Source organism: Urocitellus parryii, chromosome 13 (genome assembly GCF_045843805.1).
Source record: "Urocitellus parryii isolate mUroPar1 chromosome 13, mUroPar1.hap1, whole genome shotgun sequence".
Taxonomy (NCBI): domain Eukaryota; kingdom Metazoa; phylum Chordata; class Mammalia; order Rodentia; family Sciuridae; genus Urocitellus; species Urocitellus parryii.
In genome coordinates, this window is record NC_135543.1 from 40812156 (window position 1) to 40826244 (window position 14089).

Consider the following 14089-nt stretch of genomic DNA (forward strand, 5'->3'; position numbering starts at 1 on the left):
GGGCTGGGGATGTGGCTCAGTGCTTAAATGCCGCTGGGTTCAATCCCTAGTACCAAGAAAAAAAGAAAAGAAAGAAAGGAAGAAATTAAAAAAAAAAAAAAGAAATTCCTAAATTCTACTTTAGCTTCTCTTCTGTAGCCAGTTTGAAGTATAGCATCCCTCACTGTATTGCACACTCTTTTCTATCAAGTGCATATACACAATGGTGCAACAGAAGCAGGGAAATACATTAAACCATAGTAATTACAAGGCCATAGTAATAATATCATTCATTAGTTAAGGATAATGAATACTCCCAACTTTGGCTGAAATGCATATCTCTTTATTAGCAAATCTATCATTTCCTGATTGTGTCCTGTGTGAAGAATCCCCCCTTTCATTGTTCCCTGAGCACCTTCTATATGATCTGAGAGTGTATTCATTATTCTTTATTGCCCATAGAGGTGACTGTAATGGGTATAAGGAAATACATCCTTTGTGGGGACTACAGATTTTTTTTGTGTGTGTGTGTGGTCCTGGAAATCGATCCAGGGTCTTGTCTATCCTAGGTAAGTGGTCTGTCACTGACCTGCATCCCCAACACAGGACTATATATGTTTAAGAGCCCACCTTGTGTTGGTACAGATTTAAGAATCTTGAGATTTCTCTTAGGTAGACAATTTATTAAAAATTAGTAAATTGCAACCCTGTCTGATTCATGTTTTCTGTAGCAATACAATTGATTCAATAACTCTGTAAACCTATTTATTTTTTTCTAGTCAATTTTGTATCCATGAGTCCTTAGCAGAAAAGATTGATTCGACCTAATTTTTTTAAGCCTCAGTTCTCTGGTCTCTTATGTAAAGAACTTTGGCTATTCTTAATTCTCTCAGTTAGTCCTGGTTATGTTGACACTATTTCAATCAATGTTATAGATGATGCTGTGTGGTTCGAATGTCCCCTTCAAAATAGTTGGTGAAATGTTTTTTTTTAAGAAACTTTAATTCAATTTTGGTATCAGGGATGGAACTCAGGGGCACTCCACCACTAAGCCACATTTTCAGCCTTATTTTGTATTTCATTTAGAGCAGGGTCTCACTGAGTTGCTTAGTGCCTTGCTTTTGCTGAAACTGGCTTTGAACTTGAGATCCTCCTTCCTTAGCCTCCTGAGACACTGGAATTACAGGTGTGTGCCACCGTGCCCAGCTGGTCTTGAAATTTAATGGACATTGTAAGAGTGCTACAAAGCTCTTCTTTAACAGGTGATAAGGGCATGAAGGTTCTTCCTTCAAGAATGGATTAGATTAGAATGAAATAGATTAATTATTGCAAAAATAGACATGTTATAAAATTGGGTCTCTCTTGTATTCTAGATTTCTAGCCTAGACTTCCCAGCCTCTAGAACCTTAAGCCAAATAAACTTTTATTTTTATAAATTATCTAGTCTTCAGTATTCTTTTACAGCAGGATAAAATGACTAAACCAGATACAAAGACAACACCTTTGATATAACTCTGCCATTAGGCTTATGGTTTTGTGAGAAAGGATATCATTAGATCTTTTGCGAACTTTGCCTTCTCCTAGAATTTGGTTTTGGGTATACAGTTGACTTTTTCAAACCTTCAGGGCACCAATTTATAGTATCTTCTATAGATGTAGGTCCCTGGCCATGCTCAAAAATGCTTTCAATAACACACCAAATGCCCTTTCTATCCTTGGAAACAGGGCAGCTCTAATGAGTTCATCTCTCTCTAATTTGTTGAAAGCAGTAACATTTTCTGAACATTTCTTCCCATTTTCTCTGAGTCAGTAAAATGTCTAGTTTCCATGTTATAGCAGGTAGCACTGGACTAAAAGTTTTTTCCACAATTTGCAAAGGTAAATTACAATCCAGCTTTTATAATCGGAGGTTTTGCTACTTTCCCATATAAACATCCAGGCTCATCATCTCCATAGTGTAGCCTTATCATTATGATTCAAGACAGCAGTATTTGCATCTTAAAGAAAAAGATGAAGAAAATGATGAAGAGGAGCACTGTGCACACACAAACTGTCTCTCGTAGAAGATATCCTATACACAGACATAATGTATTTTTGCTTATATCTCTCATTGTTTGGATTTAATCACAAGGCCATATGTAGCTGCAAAGAGTCTAGAAATATAATCTTTATTCTGAGTGGCTTTCAGCCTAGATTAAATTTAAAAAGAAAGGAGAGAATAGTTATTGGTGGGGGGGGGATAGCCATTTTACCACACTGTTCTACCATTGTTTTGATTTCTCTAAAGCAGTCCTGTGGTTTTACATGTTCAAGGATAAGTAGATGAAGGTAGTAATCAAGGACTCAATTCCTATCAAGACAGTAGCAACAGAGGAAAAGGTGATTTCTTGGAATTAGCAATTTTATGATGGAGGAGGAATCTTCTTAAAAGTTTCTAAAAATGTACAAAGAGAAAAAAATTACCAGCCTCACTGAGCTAAAGTACTACTCTAACCAGATAGAAAATATCCTATGATTCATCGGTTAGCAACAAATTTTTTTTGAAAATATTGATAGAAAGGCAGGGATCTATATTGTAGATTGCATGTGTGTGCACATGCACACATGGTATTGAACCCAGGGATTCACACATGCTGGGACAGTGCTCTACACCGCCAGCTCCAGGGGATTATTTTCTCATTTCCTTCTTCCTATTTTTCTGATACTCAGGAATTCACAGTCATGTTTTGTCTCTTCTGTTAAATTGATTATTAATTCCTTTTATTTTGGGAAGTCCTAGGTGAAAATATATTATTTGTTCCTCTCCACTATAGTAAGTTTGGTTGAATATTCTAACCAACAAACTGTTCCTAACCCAATTTCCATCTAATTCTTCAATGCAAAGCTAAGTAAATTCCAAATATAAGCCCTCAAGACTGGGTCTTCACATTTTATGATCTTAAAATACAGCAAGGATTAGCAATTATAACAGCTATGAATGAAATAAAAAAATGTTTTTTTTTTTCCCAAAAATGTTTGGATTTGGCATTATCAAATATGAAGCAGCACTGAATCAGAAATAAATCAACTTCAGGAAAGATTGTAATCTCTTCATGACAAAAGATTTGCTTGTCTTATAGATTAATCATTCCATTATAAAAGACATTTTAATAACTTTTATCATGCATTATCAGTTTTTTTTTATTTTTGAAACCTTAAGCTATTGATGTAACTCTCAATGGATATCAAGTCTTTCATTAAGTGGTTGGTTGCTAAGAAACTGAAATTTTAGGATGAGAAATTTTATCCACATTGATTGCATTGTCTAAGCAAAATGATATTTACAGTAATAAAAAGAAGAAAAATTAGTTTTAAATGTGTATATGTTTATATAAATGTAATGCATATGTGTATATATACATAGGTATATAAAATATGTGTCTACTCTCAAATTTAAATATAGGAGTAATTAAATGCATTGGTAATTGATAAATACAATTTTATAAAATTATAATATACAGTGAAAACAGAAATGATAATTTTAAATTGAAAATATCACTCATATAACCAGACAGAATGAATTATCTTAAAGCAACATTTTTGTAATAAATGTCATTTTCTCTGGGCTGGGGCTGGGGCATGTGTGAGGCAGTGGCATGTGTGAGGCAGTGGGTTCAATTCTCAACATCACATTTAAATAAATAAAAAGGTCTATCAACAACTAAAATATATATAAAAAATGAAATAAAAAATAAATGTTATTTTCTCTATTTTGCCCATTCTTTGCATCAGAAATTTATTACAATATTTAGGAAAAATTTGAAACGTATAGCCATTTGAACAGACTTCCTTAAAGGCATTTCACTCAGAATACTAGTACTTAGAAAAACTTAGGGGAAAAATAATCTCTTGACCAAAGCATTTTGTATTTTACCCGTTTTAGGAATCTATAATGCACTTCAGCAATTTAGAGGACCCAGCAATTCCCAAAATTTCTTTTAAAGGCTTCTGTTTTTAGTCAACACTAATTACATCTCTCTAAATAAGTTCTGCTGAATGCATTTGGGGAAATGCTGATGTAAAACAATATTTGAACGGTCATTTTACTCAGTACATTATAAAGGGGAAATGCTTACTTTATAAAAACTCAATTCATGTTTCTAAATGAGAACTGTACCAGAAATGATATTCTTAAAAGAACTTTAATTATCTCCTCATAAAATAGCTAGTCAGAAAACTTAGCCATGGCAAGTGAAGAGAATAATTTCCACTTACCATTTCAATGTTTTGCGTGTGTTTCACAGGTATTTCTCACCATCTGGTATCCTCCATGGTGTTCTTGCTCCATGCTGACTGATGGTTACACTTTCTGACGGGATTAGCTGAAAGTGCAAATATAGAAAAATCACTGACTGGAAGAGTTGAGAGGACCTGGAAACAGTAGTTTGGTAATGTTTGGGTAGTTTTGTTTGGTATGTTTATTTTTGGACATATCTTCTTGAGATAGGGGGCAGGCTGTGCCATTTGCAATTCACCATGCCTGATTAAGCAACCCTTTCTCTTGCTTTATATGCAATGTGAGTTCTTTAGAAAATTGATTTAGTTTAATTATTTGCCTTACAAGAGTCATCTCCTTGACAAGTCAAATAATGGACTTATCACTGGAAACAGAACTGTGGGAATCTAAGAAAGTTGGAACAACCCAAAATCTGAGAGTCCAACAAAAATAATTGAAGGAGACAAATGTGATTGGAAGTAAATTGCAATAGATCAGGATATGTGATTTTTCATTCTAGATGCCTGCTTTTGGTAACCCTTTAAATTTCTTTCTTTGAACTCATTTTCTACCAGTGATTAGAGCACATGTCATTGGCTAACGTATGATCTGCTGCTTGTATATTTTGCTTGTTACTATTTTGAAAAACCATGGCTAGAAAGGATGCTATCAGTTTTAGCTGAACTTGGGTTGGACTTTATCTATCAGATATGCAAATGGTCAACCACTTATGGTTTAACATCACTTTCAAGCAAAACTAAAACACAAAATGTACATTACCTCTTGTGTGAACCTTTCTAGATTTAGCTTATTACTTGAGATATTCCATCTATGGAAACCATAGTGTGTCCTTTGTAAAGATGTTATTGTAAAATGAAATCTTAAACACTCTGAAAGTAGATTTGACTTTTAGCTGATTTTCTAGGAAGAAATGCCGCAATCGCTTTCAAGACAGAGAAAGAGAAAAGTAGAAGGTGTACTTAATTTCAAAAAAAAATAAATAAATAAATAAATTGGTTGTCAGTTTTCATGGACCTTGCACTACCCCTTTCTGTCCTGTTCTCTGCTCTGTGTCCTCTAAAACAGACCCCTGGGTTCTGTGTTGGAGGAGGAATCTCTTCTGGCTTCTGCTTGAGATAAGTCAATGGAAGGTGCCAGAAAATAAAAGAGAAGGAGGAAAGACAATTTGACAACTTCCATCTCCTATCCTTGTCTCACATTCTTTAGGTTTTAGCTATTGCCACCCACAACCTACAGGACTTCCATAGGACCTTTTTCCTCCTTCAGCCTCCAACCCTCAGTGCTTCTTAGTAGCATGGTTTCTTTCTTCTCTTTCTCCTCCGCACTTTGTAGTTTCAATCGTTCCTGAAGTTTCTTGCTCCCTCTTTCCTTAGCATCCCTTGAGTTGAGTTGAAGTATGTTCGCTGCCTGAACTTTGATACAACTGCAAAATCTAGTTTAATATCAGATTGTACCCTTGACTAGAAGAAATTAAGAACAAAATTAATTTAAATGTATGATTTTGTAAGAATACATATTTAACTATATTATGCTGCTTGAATTCTGATTTATGCTGTGGAAGAAAGGGTATATCGAAATTTAAGAGGAAAATTATGTCTTTACTTTCAATCCCGAAGTGAAGTAAGATGAACACTTATGAACATTTAGAAATCAATCAGTACTAAATTGTGTGGTTTATCCTAGAAGTGCAATTGAAGCTCAGGAAAATCATTGTGGGTTGGAGACCAAAAGAAAGCAGTAAAACCGGTTTTACCTAAGAGCAGCACTTAAAGTAGGCTTGAAGAAGAAAGAGAATTTTAAAAGCTGGACGGGAGGTTGAAAAGACAAGTGGAACAGAAGTTGAAGAGTAAAAAAAAAGAAACAAATTGAAACAAGAGTGAGCAAAAGTGAGTAAATATAAAAATCAAAAAGTAAAACGCAAACAAAACAACAGCAAGGTGGATGGCAAAATGGGTCACCTACCCATGACTTGGACTTAGCTAGACTTAACCCTCTGTGTGTCAGTGCAAACTCATGTGCTTAACTCCTAATGATCTGGGAGTTTCTGATGACAGCCTCCATGCTGTATGCAATCCCACTCTGCCTCCAAGTTCTGTGGTCAGGTTTTCTGTCGACTCATAATCTTTATCTCAGTTGCTTTCCCTTCCTGCGTGAGTCCTGGGGATTTACCATTCCTTTGCTGTCCTCACCTCTCTCCCTCTAGGCTGGGAATAAATTTGGAATCTCTTTGACCATGGAAACTGGGCTGATTATTTGTTCTCATTCAGTCCATTCTCTTCTTCTCTTGATTGTGAATTTGCACTGCAGGGTTAACCAGAAAGCAGTGCTTGTTCTTCTTAGCCATTTGACTTCCAGGTGTGTTGAGGCAATGAGGAATACTGCTAGAGAAGGCAGTGTGTGCAGTGGGTGGAGTGTGGGCTATGGCTCCCTTCTTCTCCTTTCCTCTGGTCTAGTGCTTGACAATTGCTCTTTCTTTATGTAAGATAAAGCTTTCATACATGACTGCAGCTCTCTGAGAGATCCAGTAAGATATCCCTTTTTTTCTTCCTTCAATCTCAGCAATGATGAGGGCTCCTCTCTATTGTGGTACCCACTTCTTCACATTGCTTGTGGGTTCTCTTAACTCTGCCAATGGCTTTGAAAGTCCTACCTTTGTTGAATTCTCTTACAACTCAGCTAAATGAAGCTTAGGTTCTTTACTCTAATGCTAATCAATACCAAAAACATAAACAATTTTTAAAGCCAATCTGGGACTTGTCTCTCCATTATAAAAGCTGCATAGAACATTTCAGTTTATAGTGATTACACTCTTTTTGAACAAAAAACTTTACTTTTATATAAAAATACATCTAATTAGGTAATGACCTTATAAAATATTCTTGCATTTTTAAATTCAGTTTTATCTCCTTGTTATTTACCTGTTCATGTGCTTCTGTCTCTGTATTATAAGATACCTGAATGGAGGTAATAAGTATTGTTAGGTCGGTGGTGGCGACTTGGTGGCAACTTAATGGCAACTTAGAACAAAGCAGCCCGCCAGAAAAGAACATCAATCAGATGCCGGCTGAAATACCTGTCAATCAGCCAGATCTCCTGACTAATGCCTGTCAATCCGCAGGACCCCCTGGCCAATCCTGGAGTTCAGCCAACTCCCCTGACCAACTCCAAGGGGACAAGGGACCTTAGAAACACCTTTTCCTGTCCCAAGCCCTTCCCATCCTGCTGTAAGCCCCATAAAAGTATAGTCCGGTGGAGCTTCCATGCGGTTTCTCCTCAGACCGTTCCCCTGTTCCCTCTGTGGGTCTGATCGAGTTCCGCCCAGGAGTGATATCTCAATAAAGCCTCTCCCATCTGATCTGACAAGTATCATATAAGTTGTGTGTGGTGGGTGCGGGTGTGGGGGGGGCGGTTCTGGAGATAAAACCCAGGATGTCACATGTTCTAGGCAAATACTATACCACCAAGTGCCACCCCAACCATATGTAAGTACTTCTTGATTGTATTTGAACCACCATTTTTATATAAGTTTTTGACATGATAGACTGACACGTCACACAATATTTTGTTATATACATTAGTCATTTCTAAGACAGTATGGACAATTACCTATTTCAATGATAAATCAATTTTAAAATCTAAGTTGACACTTTTCATTGCTATATTTTACAAAATTAACTTTTGATTTAGGTGATTAATAATATGTAAAAGTTCAAGAAAACCTATAATGAAAAAGTGAAAATAAAGTAAAAAAGTAAAAAAAAAAAAAACCTGAGAGGTCAGATATCTAATTTATTGATGTTTATTTTATTTTTCACAAATCATAGAACCCCAAATCAAGTCAACAAACATGCAGAAAATAGAAAATTAAAATGGTTTATTGGTTGGCATAAATATGTAGTACAACCTATTGGAGATTGGCATGTTCCATAAAGAGGGGTAAGAATGAAGTCAATCAGTCAGAATCCAAAATAATCCTGTAACTTAATAACTCTGAGTTTCTGTTTTCTGATTGAAAATCAGTTATTAGAACCCACTTCAGAGAATTGTGGTGAAGAGTAACTGAGGCAAAAAAAAAAAAAGTGTAACATATAAAAGTACTGGTCTGTAATGCATGGGAAATCACAGACTTTAGAGAATTTGAGAAATACTCATGTGCTTTACTTTATGCTTTTGGAAGCCCTTACCAATATATGAATTTATTTTTAACTTTCTATCTATAATTGAAATTTCTGAGACCACAAAATTTGGGCAGCATATTTAAATAAATATCCCAATATCTAAAACACTATTTAAGTGCTCAAAAGTGCTCAATGCAAATATGTAATAAGTCATGTAATTTGTATATTCTTGAAATTCAATCTAATATTTTAAGGTAGAAAGCATTACAATAAGCCATATACATGAAAGAATTCTTTAATGGGCAAATTTTGAAATTACTTTTTAATTAATGCCTAAGAAAATGGATGTATTGTCAATAAAATATGAGGCATTAATGGGTATCATAATTCTGAATTTACTGGAAATTGATTTTTATATTTGGAGATTTTTTGTTAAAAGAAATACATATTCATCTCCATTTTTATTTACATTTTAATATAAATGTAGATAAATCAGATAATGTTGGCCATATAGAAGCAGTTGGTATTGTCCATAGAGCTGATGTCACTTATTTCTCAGGAATGCTCATGCAGTAGATATTTGTGACTCTTAAAAATCATTTTATATGGTTTTAATTATTAAATGAATGCAATTTCTAGTCTAAATGAATGGAAATCATTCACTATATATTTCTTAGTTTTATTTAAATTTTTTCTATCTTTCATGAATAAATATTTTTAATTTAAAATTCATTGACCTGCAATTCCCATGGTTCTTCATTCTTTTTTTCCCCTAAATCCATCCAATTTGTAAAATTGATTGATATGAGTAGAATATTTTATATGACTATATATTTTAATTTCTCTTATGTAAATACCTAAAAGTGGATATGCTTGAAAAGAGGGTAAGTAGAAATCTAACATTATAAGAAACTTTCTGGGTGGAGGCTCATGCAGTGGTGACCGGTTATGGGTCTGGAGTTCTTCTGAGCCACTTGCAACCATCAATTTTAGCAGTCTGCCTTGCACCAGCCTACCTTGCTCCCTGAGGCCATGACCAACACCAACACCTTCAAGGGTTTTGACCCTAAGATCAGGAATAGCTCCTGGGTTTTGCAGCCTCCTCGGGCTGGTGGATCCAATTTCTCATTAGGATCTGATGAACCAACAGAATCATCCATGAGGAAGAATAAAATGGCCTCTAGCATCTTTGGAACACCTGAAGAAAATCCCCCTTCTTGGGCCAAGTTGACAGATGCCAAAGATAGTGGTGGAAGCAAAGATTTGGAATCATCTTGAGAAGAAATTCTTCAGAAGTAAGCTGTGGAAACTTCTTAGATCTGAAGGGAGAAGGTGACATTCATAAAAATGGGGACACAGACCTGCAAGGCAGCCTGGGGCAGAGTGAAGAAAAACCACTTGCCTTCTTGACCAGTGCTCAGGCCCATGGTCCCTGTGCCTATAGCACCCAGGAGAAACCCTCCTGGCTAAGTCCAGCCTGGTCTTGAGTTAACTAACTACCCTGAACTTTGTAATTTTGTTTGTTTTCTTCATGCTTCTGAATGCACAACTTGAGCCTGACTCTATATATTTTGAATATGTTTTATTAAAAATATGCACTTAAAAAATGAGACTTTATTGGGCTGGGATTGTGGATCAGCGGTAGAGCACTCGCCTAGTACGGGTGGGACCCAGGGGTTCGATCCTCAGCACCACATAAAAATAAAGGCATTGGGGGCTGGGGATGTGGCTCAAGCGGTAGCGTGCTCACCTGGCATGCGTGCGGCCCGGGTTCGATCCTCAGCACCACATACAAAGATGTTGTGTCCGCCGAGAACTAAAAAATAAATATTAAAAATTCTCTCTCTCTCTCTCTCTCTCACTCTCTCTTTAAAAAAAAAAAAATAAAGGCATTGTGTTGTGTCCATCTACACCTAAAAAATAAATTTTTAAAAAATGAGACTTTATATAAAATTTGAATTGTCTGTACTTGGAGTGTTTGGTGGATCTAAATAATAAAATTCTTGAGCTGGTGGTCCTATCATGGTAAATTTTTAATAACTAAATCCATTTCTTAATAACAATTGAGGTTTTCTGTTTTCTTTGAGACAATTTGCATAATTGGTCCTTAGAGACAACTGTTGTTTTGTATAAATTTTCAAAGTTTTGGTCTAAAATTTCGATAGTAGTAATATTTTACTGGTTTTAACTTATGTTTGATCTAGACTATATCTCTTCTTATCCTTTTTCTTCTTTGTCTTAATCTTGTGCAAGGGGTGTGTGTGTGTGTGTGTAGGTATTTGTGTTTGTTTTAGAAGAGTGAATTTGTTCTACTGTTGTCCTTGTGAATTGAATTTTTAAAATCTTTACATATTTGATATCTTATTTTTAAATATAAAAAGAATAATTATATTTACTCTTCTTTTTTGGTTCTATCTTTTTGTTTATCTTCTAGGTTTTTATTTTGATAACTTAGCTCCTTATTATGGTTTATAAATGAGTTGTTTCCAAAGGCTCCTGTTAATGCAGGAATATTCAGAGGTGAAATAACTAAATTGGAAGAGCTACAACCCAATCAGTTCCCCCTGGTTTGAATGAACTGGTTATTAACCATGGGCCAATAGATTATGTCTGGAGAAGGTTAGTCCCTGGGAGTGTGCCTTGGAAGGGTACATCTTCCCTGTGTCCTCCTTCTCTCTTGGTCTCTGTTTCCTGACCCTGCCACGAGGGGAGCAACTTTCCTCTGCTGGGCCTTTCCCTAGTGATGTGCTGCCTCATCTTGGGCAGAAAGCAATGGAGTCTGTACACCATCAGCCCCAAATAAGCTTTTCATCCTCTAACTTGTCTTTGTTGGTAGTTTGGTCCCTACAAAGAAGATGCTGACTAATGCATTCCGTATGTGTCAGTTATTCTTATTTTCTAATAAAAAAAATGTACGTTTAATTTTGCTTCTCTAAATATTGCCAAAATTGGATGACATTTTTTTTCTTAAATATTTTTTAGTTGTAGATGGACATAATACCTTTATTTATTTATCTTTATGTGGTGCTGAGGATCAAACTCAGGGCCTCACACATGCACAGCAAGTTCATGTTTTTCAGTGAACATATTACCTTACTGATACCTTTAAATAGTTGTTTGTCTTTGCTAGATCTTACCACTATAGGGAGCTCTGAAATATGGGACCATGCTACCTGTCTTCAAATTTGTCAATTTAAAATAGTATTTTTTCATTTCAAAGAAGATACACTTGTTTCCAGCTTTAACATCTTTCTATTTTCTCTTTCTTCTCTTGGCTTTCATACATTATATTTCCCTCCACCCAGAATTTATCATCTTTTCAGGAAAGACCACCCAAAGATATTCACACATAAGTTAGTGCTTTTCTTACAGAACCTTCACAAGGAGAGTTCTCCACAGGGGAATCACCTCTGTCACTGGACAGTTTGGGACTCATAATTCAGTCACTGGTCCCAACACACAGAAGTTATTGGAAGAAATCTTGGCCATGACAAAGGTTATGATGCAGTTAGAGAAAGAGAGATGGCGACAAGCTTCAGACCACAAAGCAAGACTAATTCCTTTAGTAGCAGCATGAAAGCAATTGGATCTTTCTAGAAGGATTCTTCGACTGTAGTACAACTCTCAGAAAGCTTCAGGTAAGGTAATCAGGAGCCATGGAAAAAGATTCTAATTGACAGAGCCCCACCCAAGTGAGGAATGGCTCAGCTCCTGGCTATGCTGACTGGGAGCAGCTCATCATGCATGAGTGCACAGTGTGAACTCTACTGCATCCTGAAGTTGTAGCAGTTGAAATATTACCAATTTGCTTCACTTCCCGCAGCAGGTTTTCCCTTTAAGGGAGATCTGAGTAGCCTATCTCCATGACCATCAAAGAGATTTGGGGATTTATGTCCTTTTGACCATGTAGTCAAGCTGGGCTGACTGATTATCAGTAAGAAAAATTGAACCTGGGGTATCCAGGGGAATTTTAGACTATAATCAGGACATCATAATACTTACCATCCTCACTTGGCCATGATTAGAAAGTCAGGCAGCCAGTCCCCAGGTGAAAGAGCTTCACTAGTCAATCAGCAATAAATTACTTTTGCCTTGTAAACTTTTTCAACACCATATGCCAAGAGTTATCCTCTGACCTATAACCTATGGAGTACTTGACATTGTGGATGCACAGGCATTCTGTCTTAGTAGATACTTCCTAGCCATATACTTAATCATTTTCAGCTATTGCAGTTCATTATAGATATTTATTTATTGTTATTAATGTTCTTTTTGTAATTGTTTCTTTTTAGTTATAGATGGCAGTAGAATCCATTTTGACAGAATTATATAAACATGGAATATATTTTGTTCTAATTAAGACCCCAGTTTCTCTCCTTCCTCTTCCCTCTCCCCCTCCCCTGCTCCCTTCCCATTATAAATATTCATAAGTCTGGGCTATGACCTAAGAGGCAAGATCTAATCTAACTCATCTAGTGGATGTTGTTCAATTATACGAGTTATAGCTGGAAACAGAAATAATAAAGAAAGTTTTTTCCCCTTCATTTAGGTAGCAATATAAGCAATTTCACTTTAGAATCATGATCCACCATTTGGCATTATAAGATATAAAAGTAAGCACATATTTTAGTCTCTAGTTTTTAAGTTCCCCCATTGCATCTTCTAAGAAAGTCTGGTAAATATACCTAATCAGAATATTTCACTCTCTGATCCTCAGCATTTAATATACTGAAATTGGAGCTAATGCTACTGAAATCTATTTTAACTGTCAGTGGAGCCTCACAAAGTTTAATGAGTTGGAGAGATGTAAAAGCAAAAGTGGCAATTGGTAACAATTTTCTGAATAAGAGGAAGAAAGTTCTTCTGCAACTGAAGTGTTGAGCATGTCATTATTGTCTTTAGAATGGTTTGAATGTGCTCTTTGTGATTTAAGCCCAAGACAAGTACACAATCTTTTCTAGATTAAGGCAAGTAGGTTGGCAGATATATTAAGAGGATCATCAGTGTTCCATTTGAACTGTTGCCATCTCTTTTGTACTTAATTAATAATCACTGCCTCTTGATTTGCTGATACCTGTGCAGCCAAGTATAGCACATGTGCTGCATGGATAGTTTTGTTTCCTGTTCAAGACTAAACAGCATATGAAGACTTTATTGTACTTCGACTTTTGCATGAGCATTTGGTAATGTATGATAGGCAACACCTGGTCTTCAGTGGGGGGAAATACAATTAAAATATCTGTTGTCCAAACTCATTTCTCGGTAGTAAACCTAAAAAAGTATGTGCAATAAAGAAAAAAATAGCCCAATGGAGGGCATAAATCAGCATGGTTACACAAGTGAAAGTATATCAACTACAATTTAGGGCTCATTATATAAATTTGAATATTATTTGTAATATTTTAATACATTAAGTTATTTTAAAGTCACCATTAAATCAATGTCATCTTGTGGTACAGTACTATAAATACCCCAAAGAAATCTTTTATCCTGTACTTTTATTGTTTCTGTGTTGCTTTGGCAAAATTACTCTGCTACATTCTGTGTTTTATGATATAGAAAATGCATCTCTTTTACTTACTACTCCATTTACAAATATTAATAATGCTTGGAATATTGTAGGTACTTAATAATTACTCATCCAACATATTTAATGAACAGCAACTGCAACAAATTAACGTATTTTAGTCCAGTTTTCTCCTATACTAATGTCTTC

At 35.6% G+C, this 14089-nt stretch overlaps 1 pseudogene; it reads left to right on the forward strand.

Annotated features, from left to right (window-relative positions):
• Positions 1–9405: 9405 nt before the first annotated feature.
• Positions 9406–9760, forward strand: LOC113191105 (jupiter microtubule associated homolog 1 pseudogene; annotated as a pseudogene).
• Positions 9761–14089: the final 4329 nt, after the last annotated feature.